We start from the raw sequence: 22185 nt of genomic DNA, 5'->3' as shown, positions 1-22185 counted from the left end.
ACCCAATTATATCTAAATGTACGTCTGTAAGAAAACACAAATTTACTGTCTCAGAGTCATTTCTGTTTGCGGTGCGAGACTGCACTACATATCCGTCCGCACCTGTCTATGTCAACCCAGTTTGTCTGTAAATAAAGCATCAGTACCCAGCTACCTGTCTTAATCTCTGGTCCTCACAACTGGTGACCTCCCGGAGTTGGTGACACAGCGGTTTAGGCCCAGCCTTTAACGGACTAATTACGGCCGCTCACCTTCAGAGAACCTTTAACGGACTCAATACGGCGCCACAGTTTAGGTCTCTGAAAACTCCACTGCGTGGACTACACCAACGCCATTAACGAACTAATCACGGCACTGCTTCCCAGCGTGTTTTGGTGTTTATTTCGAGGACGGGTAGCTGGGTGCTGGTCAGCCAATAAAAATTCAGGCGGCGGTTCAAAAACGTCCATCCGACGTCGCGGCCTCCTTTGTCTCACCCAGGGGACGCCAGATATCTTCTCGACCCGCCGCACCTGCGGGCCTCCTCAGTGCTTCCCTCGGCACCATTGCCACACCTGCGAGTCCCCAGACGAAATCCCCTACCTGCCGGCGCCGCTGCTACACCCAGGGATGTGCGCTACCCACCCGACGTCGCTGCCTGTGGGCCTCCCCTGCCTGCCGACGCCGTTGCTACACCGAGGGACCTGCTTTACCCACCCGACGTTGCTGCCGCACACGTGGGCCTCCCCGGCCCCCTGACGTTGCTGCCTGTGGGCCTCTTCAAACCCTCGACGCCGCCGTTATTCCTGGGGTTTGCTCGGCCTTCCTGACGTCGATGCCACGCCTGTGGACCTGCTCACCTTTTCAAACGCCGCCACCTGTAGTCCTCCTCGGCCCACCGACACCACTGCCACGCCTGTGGGCCTCCCCTGCCTGCCGACGCCGCTACCTGTGGGTTTCCTCGACCTGCTGACACCGCTGCTCACCTGTGGTTCCGCCCTGCCCGCAGGACGCCGCTGCTGCGCTGGGACTTCCTCAGCCCAACCTATGCCGCTACCGCACCTGGGGTTCCCCACGGCCCGTCCCACTCCACCACCACACACAATGCAGCTCTCTCTCTCGCAGTCTTGGTCGCCCCCGCATACAGTAGAACCCCCCAGGCTACCGCCAGGGGAGGCATCCTGTCAATCAGCAAAACCAAATGACTACACTCGAGGACGCCCCACAACAAGTGTCACAAGGACACGGGGTCGCCCCCTGCTTCCAAGATTCTCATCCAATAATTACTCCATAATCATTGTCTTGGGGCGGAGTATTTGTAAGGACAACGCTTTTTCCCTATTTTCATCGAACTCAATAATCAAGTCGCGTTGTTCTTACTTCCGTCTGATAGAGCGTTCCGCGGCCTTTTTGCCGATGTATAACACATGCAATTCCATTATTTGTACACCCAATTATATCTAAATGTACGTCTGTAAGAAAACACAAATTTACTGTCTCAGAGTCATTTCTGTTTGCGGTGCGAGACTGCACTACATATCCGTCCGCACCTGTCTATGTCAACCCAGTTTGTCTGTAAATAAATCATCAGTACCCAGCTACCTGTCTTAATCTCTGGTCCTCACAACAGAAAAAGATAAAACAATTCCCTGGTTGAAATGGAATTTCCCGTACAGTACCTTTAGTGATGATGCTGGTTGTCTTCTCCTCTAAGTCTCGCCACTATGGACTTTTAAAAATATACTTGGGCTTCCCAAAGCATGGGAAAGCCAGGCCCAGGAGTTGGGGGGAGGGGCAGCGGCGTCTGGTAAGAGGCCAGTGGTCTGACCTAGGCGAGGTCTCGTCTTCCTCTGAGGGCTCCTCTCCTGGATTCAAGGTCTTTTCAAGCTTTCTCCTGGTAAGCCCCGCCTTCATTCCCTGTAGGGGATATTCCAACAACCAATGGGAGAAGAGGATAGCTTTTCAAAAGAAAAAGGAGAATGGATTTTATGTCTTGACTAAACCATACATATATTGCACCTCCGTACCTTATATGTATGGTTAGTTAAGACCCATAAAATCAATAACCCTATCAGACCAATCATTAGTTCAGTGGGCTCAGTTACCCATAATTTATTTAAATGGCTTGTAAAAATTCTTACTCCTTTGGTAGAAAACATTTCTAGCACGAATGTTAAAAACAATGTTGATTCTATAATCAAATTGAATAGTTTAAATTTGAATTATGATTTTAATATGGTTAGTTTTGATGTTGTCTCTTTATTTACAAAAGTGCCTGTAGATTATTTACTTGAATATTTGGAGGATGAATTAGAACGTCATGACATTCCCTTAACTGTAGCAAACCTCATTAGTCTCATAAGGTTATGTATCAAAGATAGTAAATTTTGTTTTAATGGGGAATTTTTTTTTTTTACAAAAGTTTGGCTTGGCTATGGGTAATCCCTTATCTCCTGTCCTTAGCAATATTTACATGGAATTTTTTGAGACAAAACTCTTACCAAGAATTTTGCCCCAAAAAGTTATATGGTTTAGGTATGTGGATGATATTTTCTGTATTTGGCCAGTTCACGAAAATCTCTAGGAATTCCTTAATAACCTCAATAATTTAGTCCCTTCTATAAAATTTACTGTAGAGGAAGAAAGAAATTGTAATTTGAATTTTCTTGATGTAACTGTCCATAGGTCCATAGAAATGATAGAAATTTCACCTTTTCAGTCTTTTGGAAATCAACTAACATTGCCTCTTTTGTTCATTACTACGATCACCATCAAAATGTTAAATTCTCTGTTTTTTCTGGGATGTTCCTAAGGGCTTTACGTGTCTGTAGCCTGCAGTTTATTGACGCTGAAATTAAAACTATTTATGGTATTGCATTGAAACTTAAATACCCAAGGACTTTTGTAGATGTGGCATGGAAAAGAGCTAGAAAATAATTTTATTCAACTAATGACAAACTTGAATTTAGTAAGCATAACATTCTAAAATTACCTTATGATGAAAGGTTTTTAGATATTCCTAGAATTTTAAAGCTTTTTAACATAAATGTTGTTTTCAGTAATATTAATGTCAAGAGTTTAGTAATCAAAAATTTTCCTAAAGATCTTCCAGGCTGCATATATGAAATTCCTTGAAAAAAGTTTGATAAAGTCTATTACGGACAGACCGGTAAATCTCTTTCACAACGTCTCAAACAGCACCAATATTCTGTGAGAACTGGGCAAATATCGAATGCATTATTCGTACATATGAGAGATTTATAGCATCCTATTAACTGGAGTCAAGCAAGAGCCTTAATCCCATGTAATGACACAATTAAAAGGAATATCATAGGATCTTATTTCATCAAGTCAAATAATAGAATGTTCTAAATTTAAGTCTTGGCTTATTTAAACTTGATGCTTTCATAATAAAAAAAAGTTGTGGATAAATATTAGCAACAAAATTAATAAATTCAGTTTTTACATGTTTTGAACTGTAAAGATACTTTGTAATTTCGGTTAGGGTCAAATCTGTTTAGGTTTGTGACCGTGTGATATCCGATAATCCTGGATTATCTCTTCTAATTTTCACCCTTTTGATAATTAACCATCTGGTATTCTTGATCTTGTTGTGTACCTGAGACCTTTCTCTCCAAATGTATTTAGTTCGCTCCTTGACAATGTCTTAGTAAAGACGAAAACGCTTGAATTTCTGACTATCATTTTCCTGTGGTATTCACTTATATATATATATATATATATATTATATATATATATATATATATATATATATATGTATGTATGTATATATATATATATATATATATATAATATATATATATATATATATATATATATATATATATACTTTGTTCACTTTGGTTTTAGTACTGCCATCCACAGGGGTGATTCCCTCTCTGGCAGGCCCCGTGTCGCCGTGTGCGTTTTCAAAATAATAGGCTTCTTATATTTTATAATTGTCTTTTAGTGCTTTCTCGACAGTATCAAAGACCTGCAGAATAGGAGTCTTGAGTGTGCGTTATTATTACGCAAATCCTACTTTTCTATTTCATTTATGCTCATTTTCTCCAATAAACCAACGTTCTAACGCTCGCCTGTTAGAAATTTCTCTCGTTTAGTATGGTCGTACCTATTCCCACTTACTCTGAGGGACACTTTCAGTCTATGTGCGATAATATCTTTTTTTCTCTCCTCAAAACCAATCTTTTCCGTGTGCGTGCAGGGACGAGGCTGACGGGGGGCAGGAGCCTTTATTACCCTGGGTAGATGTCAAGTCTCCTTCAAAGCAGCCTATGTCTACATGACCTTAACACCAAATTCTCACAGCAAATGTCATAATATAATTTTATCTTCTTCATGCTAACTGATGATTTGCATTCTATACGAGAATACTTCCGAAAAATTGAACTAACATATACCTTTTCAGGCTATATCGCCTCTCCTAACTAAATCTCTTTTAGCTAGATATTACGGTCACGATTTTGACACCAGCATCATAGCAAAATTAAGCTAGGTTACCAATCAGCGCATGTCTGGTTTGCTTAGCTGTCTGCCCTCTTATATAAGATGTTTTCTGTAAACAGTGAACTGTACACAGTAAGGATACATATTTTTGTCCTTTGGTTTTCATTTACAGAAGATTCTGTAAAATTCCCTTTCATTAAGTCGTTACGCATTTCGATTTCTTTAGAACAGTCCTAATGCAATGTCTACGCTGTTTGATTCGTATGTCACGTTCCGTACTTCTTTTCCCTTTTCAGATTTCTTTAAAAAAAAAATTAAAAGCCGTACAAAAATGCAAGTTTGTTTTCATAAGCGCAAAAAGACCTGCTTTTTTCGACGAAACGTCCAACCGTTTTTTGGATACTTAAATCTGAGACTAGAGTTCAAACTATTTTCCATATTTCATCACCACAACATCTGAACAGTAGACGCAAGAAGAAGTTCTTGAAAGATGGATGCAGAGCTGGCTACTTATCACTGATAGGGCGAATACAATAATGAAATACTTGAAAATATATGCGTTGATTTTCCACGTACAAAAAATTTAAAGCGTGAAGGGGCTTTTTTACCTAGTTTTTAGGCTGGTATTTGAGATAGATTTTCATCGTAGGGATTATCGTGACCCACTAATTTCGACTTTGTTAATTTCCTACACATATCAAAATTCTTTACTTACTTATCGGAGAATTATGCAGAGTACTCCATGTTGACTGTCAATTCAAGACAACAAATAAGAATGTTTTATTTACTTTTCCTTGAAAGATTTGATATTTTCAATCCTCTTAATATCTAATGGCCGCCAATTGTGTAATCCTTCTGAAGACTCTAAGTCGAAACCAACATTCGATTTGCACCTTGGCTCAAATAATTCGAAATTATTTGTAGATAGTCTTGCGTTGACTTCATACGCTGTCGGTATATTGTGTACAGCAAGTCTTTCAAATATTTTGTGATGCCAGTCCTGGTAGACTGATGAGGCAAGATGCATATTTCAAACATTATTGTAGCTGCGATAGGCAGTTACTAAATATGTATTCAAGAGGCCATGAAATAGTGTTTTTCGCAAACAACTTTCAAACCGACGTATGAATTTCCATGATACTAAAGCACTGAGTGCATCTAACATTGTCTTAATTTATGGTAGTTCGCTGAATAGACAGATGGGCTTAATCAAGCCGTTTACTCTTCGAAAAAAAAATAGCTTAGGCGTAGTCCTATTCCAAGGTGCTACTCCCTTGTTATTATTGCAACTCTATTTATTGTATCTTACAGCTTTCTAAGTTGAACCTCAATTAGATTATGATAGACAGTTGCAATAGTCCACTCTGGGAATGATTGCTAATGGTGAAATCGATCCCAAGTCTTTAACAGAGCAAACATCAAGATGTATTTCAACGAAGGCTACATTTCATAAATTGAAGAGTAAAGATACGTTTACACCTATATACTTTTGTGTTACGGGCAGTTACGGCGTGGGTCCGCAAGAAGCCGCCAGAAAATTGATGCGGTGTGAGTCAAAATGGCCATTATTGGGCGGCATGCCGTGGACCCATGCGGTGTGTTACGGGCATGTTACGGCGTGTTGTTGCGGTGTCTGGTGCAGTGTTACGGCGTTGGTGCAGTTTTATTGTGTGGGTTCATATGCCATGGCACACCCTCTAGCAGCTTTGTTACTCCATGTAGTGGTGTGTTGCGGGTGGCTTGCGGTGTTGTTGCGGAGTGTGCGCACATGTGCACGATTCACGACATGGAATGCTGCATGATTGTTGCACATGCACCGTGCCACACCGTGTCGGATATGAACCAGGGGTATATATATATAGAGGCCTGCCAAGCACATCCTTCGTTCCATGCCCATGCAGCCAGCATGCATTATGGACCTCCACAGCCTCTCACCCCAGGAGACCCAGAGATTTTTGGTAGCTTTCCTATGTTTCTGTGCAGTTCAGGTCATCGCCGAGTTGAGAGGAAGTACTACAGTGCCACACCCACCTGGACAAATACGCAGAAAGGACGGCAGGGCAGGGCGGATTTGGGCTCGGGAGTGGCTGACACGGCAACAACTACATGGAGACTATGACCAGCTGCTACAAGAACTGAACAAGGAGGACCGCAAAGGACATAAGAACTTCCTACGCATCTACCATGAATTGTTCGAGGAGATGGTCGAAAGGCTGACGCCCATTTCAAAGGACACGAAAATGCAGAATGCACAAGAGGTGGGACTCAAGTTGGCGGTCACTCTCCGCCACCTGACAAGTGGGAACGACTATCCAAGTCTCCAATACAGCTTCAGAGTCTCCAAGAGTTCCATATGCCGGTTTATCCCATTAGTCTGCCAAGCCATTATCGACACCTTCAAACCAGAAGTGCTGAAGTGCCCCAAGACAGCAGAAGCATGGAACGACGTAGCAAAACGATTCGCCTCAAAGCGGAACTACTTCAATTGTGTGGGAGCCCTGGATGGGAAGCACGTCGCAATCAAGAAACCCAAAGATGGAGGATCACTGTACTTCAATTACAAGAAGTTCCGCAGCATCGTCCTCATGGCCCTCTCCGATGCAAAATACAGGTTCCTGTTCATCGACGTCGGTGCAGAAGGAGGTGCTCGGGATGGAGGAACCTGTCAGAAGTGCAACCTGGCCAGGGCGATCACATACAATCGAGCAGGACTCCCTCAAGACAAAAATCTGCCCAATGACGACAAACCATCCCCTTCCACATAGTCGCTGACGATGCCTTCACTCTCAAGTCGTGGATGATGAAGCCTGCTGTAGATGAGATGGTGAGTCTTCGGGACAACGATGCAATAGGATGTAAAGGTTTGCAAGAAGATAACTGTGCGCATGCATCATGCACAACCTGGCACTGCAATGCTACTCATGTGCTGGCACCGACGTCGACCATGAGGACCAACACCATAACGTTGTACCAGGTACTTGGAGGCAGGAGTCGCTACACTTCATGGAACGACTCATGGCAAGAAAGGGACCGAACTATACATGTCGAGCGAAGGCCGTCATAGATTACCTGGCCCAGTACTACTCATCGGATGCAAGCGCAGTGGAATGGCAAGACCGAATGGTGTTTCCCCGAGGACGACCAGCTACTGACGACTAGAGGACCCAAAGAACTATGTAAAACCTAACCCAACCAATGTACATAATTATAAATAAAGTTCATGATGTACTTATCATTGTTTTATACTCCCATACTTTTGTATTGTCCTAAGAACTAATAACAATATTGATATAATAGAGAGTATTGGAATGATGATTGGTACATATATAAAATGATGTTGGAAAATAATGAACCGAAAGTAATAATAACATAATTAAGAATAATGAGACAAATGAGAAGCAAACGATGGACATAACAGAAATACTTACTAAACAAACATGAAAAGCATAGAATGTAAGAAAATGAAGTTGTGACTTGTTTTATATCAAGACATTTTCAACTGCAAATATCATATATTATCAACTGAAGTCAATATGTCTTTAGTCTGTTACTGAATTTTCATTGTTCTCTGTTAATAACCATGTCCAGTCAATGTTAATATTTGTTTCATTATCATTTGTATGTGTTCATGTTCATTTGATCATGTTCTCAATATTATATTATTGTTCTTTACCTTGTATGTTATTATATCATTTGATGGCCCTATTTATTTCATGTTACATTTCATTCTATAGTTCAAGTTATTTTCTGAGTTCTATTTATTTCATATTTCAGATATCATATTTCATGTTATATTTCTTCATGTTATTATTCTTTATGTCCATGCTATTTCATTATTCAATTTCATTTTACCCAATCATATCATCACATACTATAGTGTCATGACACATAAATTAAGCATCAATAAGGAAAATGTAAATGCAAGTCAATATTTCAACATATTTATCACAAAAAGAAACATTAAAAATGGTATAAAATATACAAAAACATTTATTATTAGGAAAAAATTGTGTATTTATTTATACATCGTTTGTGTTATTGTATCACTCTATTGTGTCGGGGTCATTGTCCTCCTTTTCACCTGGGGAGATGGGCAAGTCGTAAGTGGAGGTGTCATCTGCGGCAGTAGTTTTGGGGATAGCAAGATTGGCGCCAGGAGTAGGGGGCCGCAAGTCTCCAAGAGACTGTTGACTAGTGGCGACAGCGAAGAAGTTAAAGGTCTAGGGGAGAAGTTCAGTGGTGTCGACCGTCCACTGGGGAAGAATGACGATGTCGATACCCGTGTCACCTGTGTCGGGTACACCTGCTGATGATGAGAGAAATGCTGCTGCTGTGGCTGCGGCTGCTATTGAGGGAGGGGATCATATTGGTAGTAGACACGTTGTGGCTGTGGTTGAGATGGGAACCACTGGTGTGATGGTTGGGGTGCAGAAGCAGTGGTAGTTCCTGGTTTCGTCTGTGTTCCTTTCTCAACTCGTGTGGGCGTCCAGTGGGAACAACCCCCCTCGAGCCATGGCCTCTTTCGTCGTGGCATCCTCTTCTTCGGGTCCCTCCAAACTGTGGCAAAGCTTGATCACTTGCTCGAAGAAGGGCTTCTGGTATCGTCGAGGCACGTACTCCAAACGTTGAGTCAAGTACTGGACGAATACGGTGATGTCACGATTAGTATTGTCCTGGGCTTGTGGCATGAGTGTGTTGATGCTGGTCATAATTTGTCAGTTGAGTCTGCAGTGCTTCAGTCGATTCAGGTGTGTCGGCGGATGGCCGTTGCTCCTCTGTCAATGTGCTGGGTCTCTTCTGCTTCAACTGCTTCCTCTGCTGGATCGAAGTTGCTGACAGGCCCAACATGTCAGCACTGGAGGAATTGTCTGCGTCGGTTCTGTGGGAGGATACAGGTGAGAATCGATGCTTGCTATTGTGGATTCGTGGGCGATGTGACCTCCCAGGAATGCCCACGTAGTTATGACATCCTCCTCCTGTGCTGTCCTGTGGCGTGCAGCCGACCCGCTCTTGTGCTCCCTCTTCTTGATCCTCCTGAAGTCGGTACGGCGGGCCTCGAAGTACTTCAGAAATTGCTGGAAGGTGCAATTCGTAAAATTCGCTGCCAGTTCACACCAGAGTTCCTCTTTCCTCCTCGGATTAGACCATTGCCTGTCCCTCTTGTCATATAAGGTAGGGTGTGACTTGACGAATTCGATGATCATCTTGTCCTCTGGCGTGTACGGGTAGTCTTGTATGTCCTTCTTGCTGGGGCGGTATCATTTCTTCGGCTGCACTACAATACCACTCGGTCCTGTGGTGTCCTGGGTTTCGACAAGTGAGGATAGGGACGGCTCTACGGGCAGCTCTTCATCATGGTCAGACATCTCCTCCGGTTCTGCAGGCTGGATGTCTTAGGTGTCCTGGGACTCCTGGGTAGGCCTAGGGGTGGTCTTCCGAAGAGGCATCTTCGGGTCAAGTGGCTCGAGAGTGGTTGGGTATGTGTGTCGTCAGGCTGTCAGAACGCGAATGATGCTCCGATTTCTGTCCGGCCCCTTTTATAATCCTCCCCAGGCTGCCCGTGCAACCTTCCCTACAATCTACCTAGGAAGGCGCCATAACATTTCCGCACGCGCACCCTGCAACATGTGCGTGCCATGTATTAATCATGTATGAAGGCGCCGTAAGGCCATCGCACGGGAGCTGCACGCTGCTGTAAAACTCCCGCATGGGAGGTATGAACCTGTACCGGGCCGCGCATGGTGCGCTGTGGTGCGGCACTGTGGGGACCTCTGCAGGTTCTTAATTCTTTTGTTGCAGCGCCGCGCCACATAGTTTATGGTTTCGTGCGACTTCATCAGGCCGCCAGACGGCGCGCAAGATTTTGAAAAACTTTAAAAACCTGGCGGCTCTATACGACTTTTGGCCGACTTTGGCAGACCGCGCCAGACACCGCCAGCACTGTCCTTACCTTTTGGTGCGCTTTCTGGCGGCTTCTTGCGGACCCACGCCGTAACTGCCCGTAACACAAAAGTGCGTAGGTGTAAACGTGCCATAACCCAGACATCATCGTCCATTTGAGCGCTGGAGAGACAGATTACAGTTTACTCTCCATTAATCACTTCCATTATCGTAGACTTTACAACGGTACGCAGTGCAGTCTTGGTCGGTCATAGTGATCTATAACTTAGCTGGCCAACCGGTAAAGCATTGCCTCTTTTAGGTGAATGATTGACCTTTTGAATAAGTCACATAGAGTAGCATTTCGGACACGAACAACTGACTCGATATAGTTCTGCATAACTTAGGTTTTTTCCTAGTAAAGCGCACCTTTCGTAACCGGTTTAATGACAAACGTTCTCCGTGAGATAATGGAACCTTGCACTCAGATGCGCTGGTTGTACTTAAGTACAACTTGAGAATTATAACGGCTAGGCACGAGAGATTGTCCAGCCGACAGAGCCAAATTTAGACACAGGATCAATTGCATAGATCGTTGTACTCTCATTGTTAATGTCATTTTATCATTACACGATCAAATATAATTAGGTCTATTCATGTATCAGGTTCAGGAATACTAACCTGGTCTTTCTTTTCAACAAACGGTACAATAATACTCTCAAATTTGTTCCTAAAAATTCAAGAAAAATGTTAGCTACATGTTGATCATGATCGTCATAGCTATCGCTGCTTCTCAAACTTTACGATCATAATATTCGAATTTTCCTGCTTTTATTAAATGATTGTAATGGATCTGTACTGTTCTGTATGCTTCCCATGCTGTTTCGGTCATTAAACTTCGGCATTTGCCCTATTGTTTTTTGTTTTCATCCTTTAGTTTCAAAATCTCACCGCAGAAAAAAGGTGATTTGTCCTGAATGGATCATGTCAAGATTAGCGAACCTACTATTTTTCAAGACAATATTATACCACGTTCATTTATATACAATGTATGTATGTATTAAAATGTGTATATGGGTATATATATATATATAAATATATATATATATATATATATATATATATATATTCATATATATATATATATATATATATATATATATATATATATAATACGTATACGTATATATAGAATATAGATATAATAATATAATAATAATATATATATATATATATATAAAATCAAAGTGGTTATAATATTGTCTTGCAAAATAGTTGGTTTGCTTACCTTGACATGATCCGTCCTTAACTGTTATTTAGTTTTTTTTTTCAATTATATTCAGTTACAGACGCGATTATAAACGTTCATAAGTCAATGAACACCAATTAATCCTTACTCTCACCCTCTAATACGTGCATCCATGTTCGTACACACACGCTCAACTAATGGTGATATTGGTAGCTATACTTTGAAAATCGATAGACCTATACACTGGGTACCTTAGGACTGAACTACTACATTACGAGCTCTTGAATAAAACATACCAGTTCTCAAATACACACATAAAAGACATGGTTCTTTCTTTCTGAACCTCTTTTATTTTTTTCGTTTGCGTGTTTAACGTAAAGCACGACCGATGAAAACAGCACTCACTCGCTCTATTGTGGCGTTGGGGGTAATCTGTAATCTGTGACGTATTTTTACTCGTGTGTTGAAGACTTGGTAACACCCGCGGTATCTACCTGAACATGATGTTGACAAAAAATAAGAAGGATTTTTATAAGAGAATAGTCACATAAGACGGTCGTAATGTTGCTGTAAGACAGGGGTTCTTTAACGGGGGGTATCCGTATCCCTTGGGGATATGAGAACCGCGTGCTTTGGGTATGGGACTTGACCTCTGGATATTTGTATATATTTGATTTTAATGTGTCAATGTATGCATTGGTACATTATGTATAAGTAAATAAGTAAATAAAACTATGAATGCTTTTGATTTTGTTGTGAGTTCTATATTCTTATAGTATATTCACATCAGCCGTGCATTTGATGTCTAGACCAGTCCCTTACGACGCTCCTGATTGGCTGTTGATGAGCCAATGACAGGGCTGGAAACTCTGTCTCTCCCTCGAGAGAGTTCACATAGGCAGGATATATGTTCCACCTCTCCTGAGGGATGCTTTTGAAAGACGTATCTCTAAAGAGAGGTGGAACATACATCCTGCCTATGTGAACTCTCAAGGGAGACTGAGAGTTTCCAGTCGTGATTGGCTTATCAACAGCCAATCAGGAGCGTCGTAAGGGACTGGCCTAGACATCAGATGCACCGGTGATGTGAAACTACTATAGCCATTTATATCTAAAAGTATGTATTAAATTACTATGGGTTGCAGAGTGCAAGCACGTTTTTAGACAATAACTAACGAATACTCGTATCGGTACGACATTTTGCTACAGTGTTACACCCGGTGCCGTAATTTATAAGAGTATCATGAAACACTAATTGTAAAAAATAAAGTCACTTGTCCCTGTACCAAGAGGCAAAACCTCGATTAGCCTGAATTGGATACGAACGCAGCAGTATAGCAAAGTTCCGCCTACCCTCTGCCTCCACCTCCAACCCCCTCCTCCTCCCTCCCCTCACCTGCCCTCCTCCACCCTTCTCTCACTCTCTCTCTGAAAGTTGCTTCAGTTTAAACTAATTTTGAATGATTTTTTTCTATCTATCTAATAGTTTACATTGCTGTTTATACCTAATGATCCACTCGGTTGTTACGTGCCAGTTGACAGATTTATTAATGCATTGATCCACTCTCTCCCTCTTCTCTATGGTAGTGGTATAGTAAACGTTCATTAGAGTGAGAGATACTTAAATGTATGGTGGAATAGTCGAACGTTAGGCACTATGATTGATGGTTAAAGGGACTGTTATACTTGTGTTTGGTTACCGTCTTCGCAATCCTCATTTAGACTCAGGACATAAGCCATATATGCACTTATATATACGGAGAAGAAGAGATGGCCACCTCGGTACATAACTGTTGGCATGGTTGTAGAAATGCGTTTGTCACGCGACTTTTAAACTTTTTACAGCAAAGAGAAAGCTACTAATTGCCTTCAAATTGGTTATAGTGACTCAATGTGTTACAAATAAAAATTGAGTCTTTCTACCGGACATTCATTAGAGTTAAAGCCTTGATTAGACCGATGCACATCTATGTAAGTCATGAATGTTTATTTTGCGTGTTTAATATATATATATAATATTATATATATATAATATATATATATATATATATATCTATATATATATATTATACCACTACCGGGGAGAGAGAGAGAGAGAGAGAGAGAGAGAGAGATAGAGAGAGAGAGAGAGAGAGAGATATGAGTGGATCAAAGCATAAATCGGTCAACTAGCAGGTAATAACCGAGTGGATCATTAGATATATACAACGATGTAAACTATTAGATAGATGGATAGAAAAATCATACAAAATAAGTTTAAACTGAAGCAACTTTCAGAGAAAGAGAGAGAGAGGGAGAGAGGGGGGGGGGGTAGGTGAAGGAAGAAAGGTGAGGTAAGGAAGGAGGAGCGGGGTGGGGGTGGAGGCAGAGGGTAGGCAGAGCTTTTTTTTATACTGTTATATTCGTATCCATTTCAGGCTAATCGAGTTATTGCCTCTTGGTACAGGGACAAGTGACTTTATTTTTTACAATTAGTGATTCATGATCCTCATATATTACGGCACTGGGTGTAATACACTGAAGCTAAATCTCGTACTGATACGAGTGTTCGTTACAGAGTTATAGCCGAAAACCGTGCTTGCACCGTCTGTGAAACCCATAGCAAGTATATTAAGTTATATTGTGAACAAATAGGACTTAAGTGGACTCAAGCAAAGGGGGTGTGGAACCATATTGGGCAATCCATTGGGGGTCTGGAGGCATCAAAAAAGTTAAGGACACCTTTTTTAAGGGTTAGTATAAGTTCTGAATCACAATGATAGACCAATACAGACATTACAATTCGCAATAACAGCTAGACAAATATGCTTTCCCATGCCCGGATAGATGGGGAGGGCTGGAGCCAAGAAGGGCATCGGTATGTGAAACGTCTACCAGAATTATGATATGAACTACTGAGTAGAATAGAATAGAATTTAAAATTTAGGCCTAGGTCCAAGAGCTGGGACCTACCAGGTCATTCAGCGCTAAATAAAAAAGGTTTAAAAGATGTAACAAGAGGAAAACCTCGCATTTGCACTACGAAAGAATTGTTTGGAGAGGGTGAAAAGCTTGAAGGAAGGAAAGAATATGAACAGAGATATAGTAAAAGGAATGAAAGGGGGTTGCAGCTAGGGGCCCAGGGGACGCTGCAAAGAACCTTATAAGTAATGCTTACAGCGCACCGCATGAGGTGCACTGACGTTCCTACTACCCTATACGGGAGAAGAGCTATTGGAAAGGGCTTATTAAAAACAGCGACCCAACTAGGGGTTAAGCTGAGAAGAATAAGCTATAGAGTTGTCTGCCTTCTGTATTACTACTATTGCAATTCCCTGTCGCTGCATTTGCATCTCAATTACCAGCTTTCTTTTTTTTTTTTTTTATCTACTGCAGGATCTGGATTTCCCTTACTCCTGAATTCTGGATCGTCATCCAGACTTCCAGTGCAACTCCTTTCTAACGAACTTGGATACTGTTCACCAAGAACACTTTGCTGTAGCTGGATCTGGATTGAGAATACCAACTGGAACCATACTACTAGTACCTACTGGATCTTGATGAGGATTACCTATGAAATTTTTCTGTCGCCGGATCTAGGTTGCCACTGGAACTCATTTCTCTCTGGAATTGGGTCAGAATTACTGACAGAAACTGCATTTCCCTTTCAATGGATCTGGAACGGGAGTAGTGCCATTACAGTTCCCTGTTGGTGGATCTTCGTCGAGAAAGTCTCAACATCATTAGGAAGAGAAAAGTCTGGACCCATTTATGTCGATAGACAAGACGAGTGGAAAATGAACCACAGAAAAAAAAAAATTAAAGAACACGCATAGTTAGGACCATTGTTTTCGTACAACGAACGAGTGAAAGAAAACGAAGAAAGTTAGCAAGAATCCCTGACAACTCTTTGCGAAAGTGGAACTGTTGCTAGGCCACGTTTGTAAACAACTGACCCGATACTGCCACCAGGCACCAGAGGAGTTCGGCGGATACCTACAGACCGTGGAAGCGGGAGACAAGTGCTGGATTGCTCGACGTGTAAGTGTGGTACTGGTAGACGGATAAGCCGCTTCAGGGAGCTACTTCTTCTTCTCTACATTAGAATCAGGTAATTAAAGCATCACGTTCTCGGTGAATTTACTCTGTTTTTATTAAAGTCTTTCTTATCCTCACTTCCGTGGATATTGACTTAGTGTATCTTCTTCGAGAATGTTCATGGGAGATTTTGAAATTGTCAACATAGTAAGATTCAGATGGGTTATCGTCGGAATGCTTTAGAGTTTAGACCAGTATACCTAGACGCGACATACAAGTGCGCAGATTGAAGTGCTCACTAAAACCAAAGATAAAAAGCTCCATATCCTGGAAGTGAATGGTTTTAAGGATGGCTGTTCACGTCACAAGGTGGGCATATATAGGCTTTTTTGAAGCACTCCTCTCGGCCCTCATTAGGCCTAGTGTAGGTGAGCCCCATTTATGTGTCTAAGCTCATAGCCTATAAACCTATTCTTCCGTGACAGGCGCCTTTAGTTTCTGTATTAATTATATCTTGAGCTTTTCCCATCTTCCAAGCTGCTGGGGAAAGTCACTGAGTGTTCTGGCCACCTTGAATTATTCGAAGATTCTTTCCAAAGCTGAGGCGCCGTCGTAAAGGCGAACTCAATGTGAATCTATTGCAAACAACATTTCAATTCGGCCGTTTGAAAGGCATATCCCGCCAACTACTACTACTACTACGCTTTCGGCGGTATATTTCCGGTATAATTTGAAGATCTTGTGCATATTTATATTTTGATACTTTATTTGAAACGCATTCCCTCAAAATGCGTATACTTTATATTCAACTCTTGCTTCAACTATTGGATGGGAGTGTCTTTATTAATTTAGCTGCCTTCTCATTAGGCTTAATAACGTCTTGAGATCGAATGATAATTAACAAACATTTCCCAAGTCTCCATATTTAAGTTATTTTTTTTAATGTCATAATTTGAGTTATATTCAGTATTTGATATATAAAATTTCAGAGTTCTCAGTGATTACTGACATGTTCCCCATCATTTTTACGATTATTTCTATATTTATTTACTGCTTTAATATAATACTTTAATTCGATTCCAATGTTTATCTATCCATCCTACTCACCGTTTCTCTCCGTACGTCCACCATTTTGGTCATCATATCTTCAGTGTTGTCAAGAATCCTATAAAACAACGTATCATCTACAAAACGCTTACATTCTAATTCCCGTTTTTCCCATAACTCACGGTCATTCGACAGCTTACAAACTATGAACTAAACAGTGTCGGGCCTGAGACACGGCCTTACTTAGTACTCTACTGTAGGCAGTTTTATGAGGAACCTATTCAAATATCGGTTTGCGATGCGGCTCTTAAACGATGCCAGTGCACCGTCTTCAGGGCATAAATTTCGTTTCCATTTCTTTCATTATTAAGTTTTAATTTGGCTCGAATGTTGTTTCCTTTTAGATGTTCGCTGCACCAGTTTCAATCATTTTTTATGTTTTGTATATTTATTAATTCATTCATTAATTCATTCATGTGTATAAAATGCCTCATATTCAGTCAGTATGAAACTGTTTAGTCTTTCTGTTGAGGGTTCTGGCAGTATTAAACTTAAATTTTTTTATAGGTTTAAACTAATATATATATATATATATATATATATATATACATAATATATATATACATATTATATATATATATATACATATATTCATAATCATATATGTATATTTATACATTTATTATATATATATATATATATATATATATATATATATATATATATATATATATATATATATATATATATATATATAATATTATCACATCACCGTGATTCATATAAATTATTCGAGCTACAAATGTCCTTTAATATTTAATTCGCTCTACGTTTGCTTTACATATATGAAAATATATCAGTTCCGAGGTAGAGCGAATTAGATATTAAAGGACATTTGTAGCTCGAGTAATTTATATGAATCACGGTGATGTGATAATTATTCATAATATGGCTACGTTCGTCAAACGTTCGAATTGGCTAACATGGTAGAGAGGGTTGTATATCGATTCTAAATATGAATAACCGAGTTCGACGGTGATTTGTAAGGTCAGAATCGGTATAAACTTATAACCTCACTCGTTGCTGAATCACTAAGGTATAAACTTATAACCTCACTCGTTAGCCGAATCGGTAAGGTATAAACCTATAAAACCGCACTTGCGACTAAACGGTATAAACCTTTTATAACCGCACCGTTTAGCCGAATCGCTAATGTCAGTGTCGTCCTGATTTCGTCCCCGTCCGCTGGATGGTGGTTCGATCCCATGAGGGGACTAAATTACTATCAACTAAAAAATTCCCCTTTGGTTTACATATATGAAAATATATCAGTTCCGAGGTAGAGCGAATTAGATATTAAAGGACATTTGTAGCTCGAATAATATATATTATATAAAAATATAATTATATATATTATATATATAATATATATATATATATATATATCTATATATATATATATATATATAATATATTATAAATATATATATATATATTAATATATATATATTATATATATATATATATATAATATATATATAGATATATATGTATATTCATATATATATATATATATATACATATATATATATATATATATATATATATATATATATATATAAATATATATATATATATATATATATATATATATATATATATATATATATTTGTTTTCCAAATTCACTCTTTATTTCACCTATCTGGAAGGGCTATTTTCCTTATGTCTCCTGCAAGCAGACACGAAGTTTTAATCTGTCCCAGATTCCATTATTTTCCCGTTGCATTATTGATGTATCAAAACTCTCTGGCGTCGCGATTGGGTGTAATGAAATTCATTTAATAAACGTTTCTTTTCCATTGTAATGTAATTCTTCTCAGAAGGCGCCAGCATACTGTCCATTTTTAGGTGAAATGTAATTGATTCATTATATTTATTCCTAAATTGCTCAGAATTTCATAATTATTGTCCCACGAATTCGATTCTCGGGCATTCCATTGAGGGGTGAGAGAAGTGTATTTCTGGTGATAGAAGTTCACTCTCGACGTGGTTCGGAAGTCACGTTAAGCCGATGGTCCCGTTGCTGGATAACCACTGCGTTCCATGCAACGTGAAAACACCATACGAACAAACATGATTATTGTCTATTGCGATAAAGTCCAATATGTGACCTTACATTAGACTCAGTCATAAGTCTAATATATGGATTAGTTGATGAATGATCCATGTAAAGTCTCCCAATGCTATTCCTCTTGCCTTTTAATTAATTTTTGTCTGTTTATTATTCTATTTTATCTTTCCCTTTACATTCTCTTAATTCCCAATGAGGACCATATTCTTTGGAAGCTTGAATTCCAAGTCAGTGGGACCCTTTATGACCTTGTTCCATATGAATAGGGCTCATCTTCTGCATAATAATAATAATAATAATAATAATAATAATACAGCGCAAATAGTAAGAAAAGTGATGGACTCCTAAGGAGGCAGGATGCAACCCGGAAGCATATTTCCCAAGTCTGGAAGAGTTTAGGGATGGGGAAAATTAGGACCAATCAGAGCGCGTGGAGCTGATCCAAGACGTCCCAAGCCGCGCCTTTTAGCTCCCTCCTCAGTCCCATATCCATTACTGCCGCCAGTCACGATGCCGAAGAAATACTTTCTTCTCAATTTCACAGTTTACGGCTTGTATGAGTTATACATTTTAGTTGGACATATCTAAACATAATGCATTTTAGTTAGATATATCTAAACATAATGCAGCACTAATTTAACAACGATATGTTCTTCAAATGAGATACACCGTGAAATATAATATGCGTTATTAGCTTCTCCCTCTTGGTAAATAATATTTTCACATCGCGAATTTCTAAATTATATACATGAAAATGCATGTTTACAGCCATTTATAAAGAGTTGCAACAACTCATGGGATGAATCAAACATTATACAAGATGGTAAAAATGATGGCATCTGACCTGTTTGTAGGGGAAGATAGAGAGAGGGAGTAGGCTTACATTACGGATTTCTATGGACATATGCTATTTCGTAGTAATGCACATTACTGCACATTGTATAAAAGCAATATACTGGTCATTTCTAGGCCATGAACAGGAATCAGACTGATATAGTCCCTACTATTTACAGGGACAGAGTATCAGCTTCATTCATTAAATTATTTCAAGAGCTAATGTGCTTTTAAAGAAACCTTAGGAAACCTACGGTATTGTTGTTTTGGTGATCTACGTTAGCCTACTGTAAACAAATATAGTTACGTGACAAACTCATCCTGTCAGTAACTAATCTGAAAACGGTTGTTTTTCCAGGTGTACTTCATAAGTTGTAGTAAAAAATTGCCTTTTTGAGGTGGATTCCGTTTTCACAAAACCTTCCAGATGTCCTTACCTGAATGGTCCATGTCATTCATTGTGTACAAATATATAAAAGGTTTTTATTGAAAATTTTTTGCTTTTGATTTTTACTTTTCCCACATTGTGTACAAACAAATAAAAAGTGATACTATAATTCAGTATAGAATATTTTTAGCATGCCCTTACGTGATTTTTGCTTAAAATTCATTGTGTACAAAGAAAAGACTGATTATTTAATTTATTTAATATTCTTAGCAAACCTTTCGTACTTGCCATTCATTGTGTGCAAAGAATCAAAATGAGTATTTCATTATTATTTAATACTTTTAACAATTATAGGAGTACAGAACACTACTTATTTACGGAGTTACAGTAGACTTTTTACTAAGCTGAACTAGAGCAGAATTAATGCATAAATCTATTAGAACTGTGATATGCTTTAATATATATGGATGACACTTTTTTTCCAACTCTTTCAACAGTAAATTTTAAGCAAATATTCAACATGTATTAATTAATAAGCCCGGGATAACGGTAGTATATGAGTACTATACTACTTTTTTCATCCAAGCTCACACTCAATGGCCAAATGTATGCCTTAAATTAAGTGGATAATTCTTTTTTTTTTTTTCTTTTTTTTTTACAAATAAATTTTTGGCATTATGCCAAGCACTGGGGCAACTAAGGTCAGGCCATTCAGTGCTGAAACGGAAATTGATTGTAAAAGATTTGAAAGGTGTTACAGGAGGAAAACCTCAAAGCAGTTGCACTATGAAGCAATCGTTAGGAGAGGGTGAACAATAAGCTGGAAGAAAAAGAATATGAACGGAGGTAACAGTAAAATGAATGAAAGTAGTTGCAGCTAGGCGCCGAAGGGACGCTGCAAAGAACCTTAAGAAATGCCTACATTGCACCGAATGAGGTGTACTGACGGCACTATCCCCCTACGAGGTGCATAAATTTGTCGTCAAAACTGTATCCTCTACATTTCTTTTAAGCATAAGGCAACCATTATTTTAGATCTGTCCCTAATACCGTTTTATAGCCTGAAACAACAGGCAGTAACGCCCTGAAAAACGTTCCATGCTCCATGCTTTTAAAACCGTCACTTTCAATTCAAAGTCCAAGATTCTTGATGGGAGTCGAAGTGCGCGAAGTTATTGGCCTCCTGACTAGTCTGTGGTGCTAATTACAGGTCATATACCATCATTTTTATCATGCCATCAATTTTACCATCTATATTGTTTGATTCATCCCATGTGTTATCAAAAATCTTTATAATGGCATTAAAAACGTATTTTCAAGTATATAATTTAGCAACTTGCAATGAAAATATTATTTATGCAGTAAATATTGACTTTGCGAGCAGGAATTAAGAGCCACTGAGCACCATTACCAAGAGGGAGAAGCCAATAACGCATAATATATTTCACGGTGTATCTCATTTGAAAAATATATTGTTGGTTGCATTAGTGCTGCATTATGTTTAGATTTATCTCACTAAAATGTATAGGTCATACAAGCCGTAAATTGTGAAATGGGGAAGTTTTTCTTCGGCATTGTGACTGGCAGTAATGGCCACGAGACCGAGTGTAGCTAAAAGGCGTGGTTTGAGACGTCATGGATCAGCTCCAAGCGCTTTGATTGGTCCTAATTTTCCCCATCCCTAAACTCTTCCAGACTTGGGAAATATGCAACCCGGAACCCCAAACTATAAATACACCCCGTCGAATTGGAGGACTGTGATAAAAAAAAATAACAATAATGGAGAAACAAATCCACAGTTACGTAAATGTACATATATTTAAATTTAAAAACAGCAAGGATAGCTTTCGGGAATCTGTTCGGTTCCCCTTATCAATCTCAGATTGATAAGGGGAACCGAACAGATTCCCGAAAGCTATCCTTTGCTGTTTTTAAATTTAAATATATGTACATTTACATAACTGTGGATTTGTTTCTCCATTTGAAGACTCGTGCTACTATGATGATTTTTTAATAATAATAATAATATTTTGGTAGAGGACCTTCTTTTAGGCAAATGCTGTTAAAAAAGAATGGCGGAATTAAGCAAGTTGATTTTATGTATTGTTTGTTTTTCTATTTTTCTTACAATTCGCTTCTCAGGCTCAGCGATGTTTCTGAGTAACTGGGCAATATTCATTTTGGGAATTTCT

General features: G+C 39.4%; 1 long non-coding RNA gene across 2 annotated transcripts in view; it reads left to right on the top strand.

The window, feature by feature from the left end:
- Positions 1-15010: 15010 nt before the first annotated feature.
- LOC135202987 (uncharacterized) overlaps positions 15011-22185 on the top strand; it is a 29960-nt gene continuing 22785 nt past the window's right edge. The window contains exon 1 of one of the 2 annotated variants that reach the window (XR_010311843.1): positions 15011-15665. This is a non-coding gene — a long non-coding RNA (uncharacterized LOC135202987). The remainder of the gene's footprint in view (positions 15666-22185) is intronic. The other variant, XR_010311842.1, reaches the window with a different exon arrangement.

Source organism: Macrobrachium nipponense, chromosome 33 (genome assembly GCF_015104395.2).
Source record: "Macrobrachium nipponense isolate FS-2020 chromosome 33, ASM1510439v2, whole genome shotgun sequence".
Taxonomy (NCBI): Eukaryota; Metazoa; Arthropoda; class Malacostraca; order Decapoda; family Palaemonidae; genus Macrobrachium; species Macrobrachium nipponense.
This window is presented reverse-complemented; position numbering and strand designations above follow the sequence as displayed.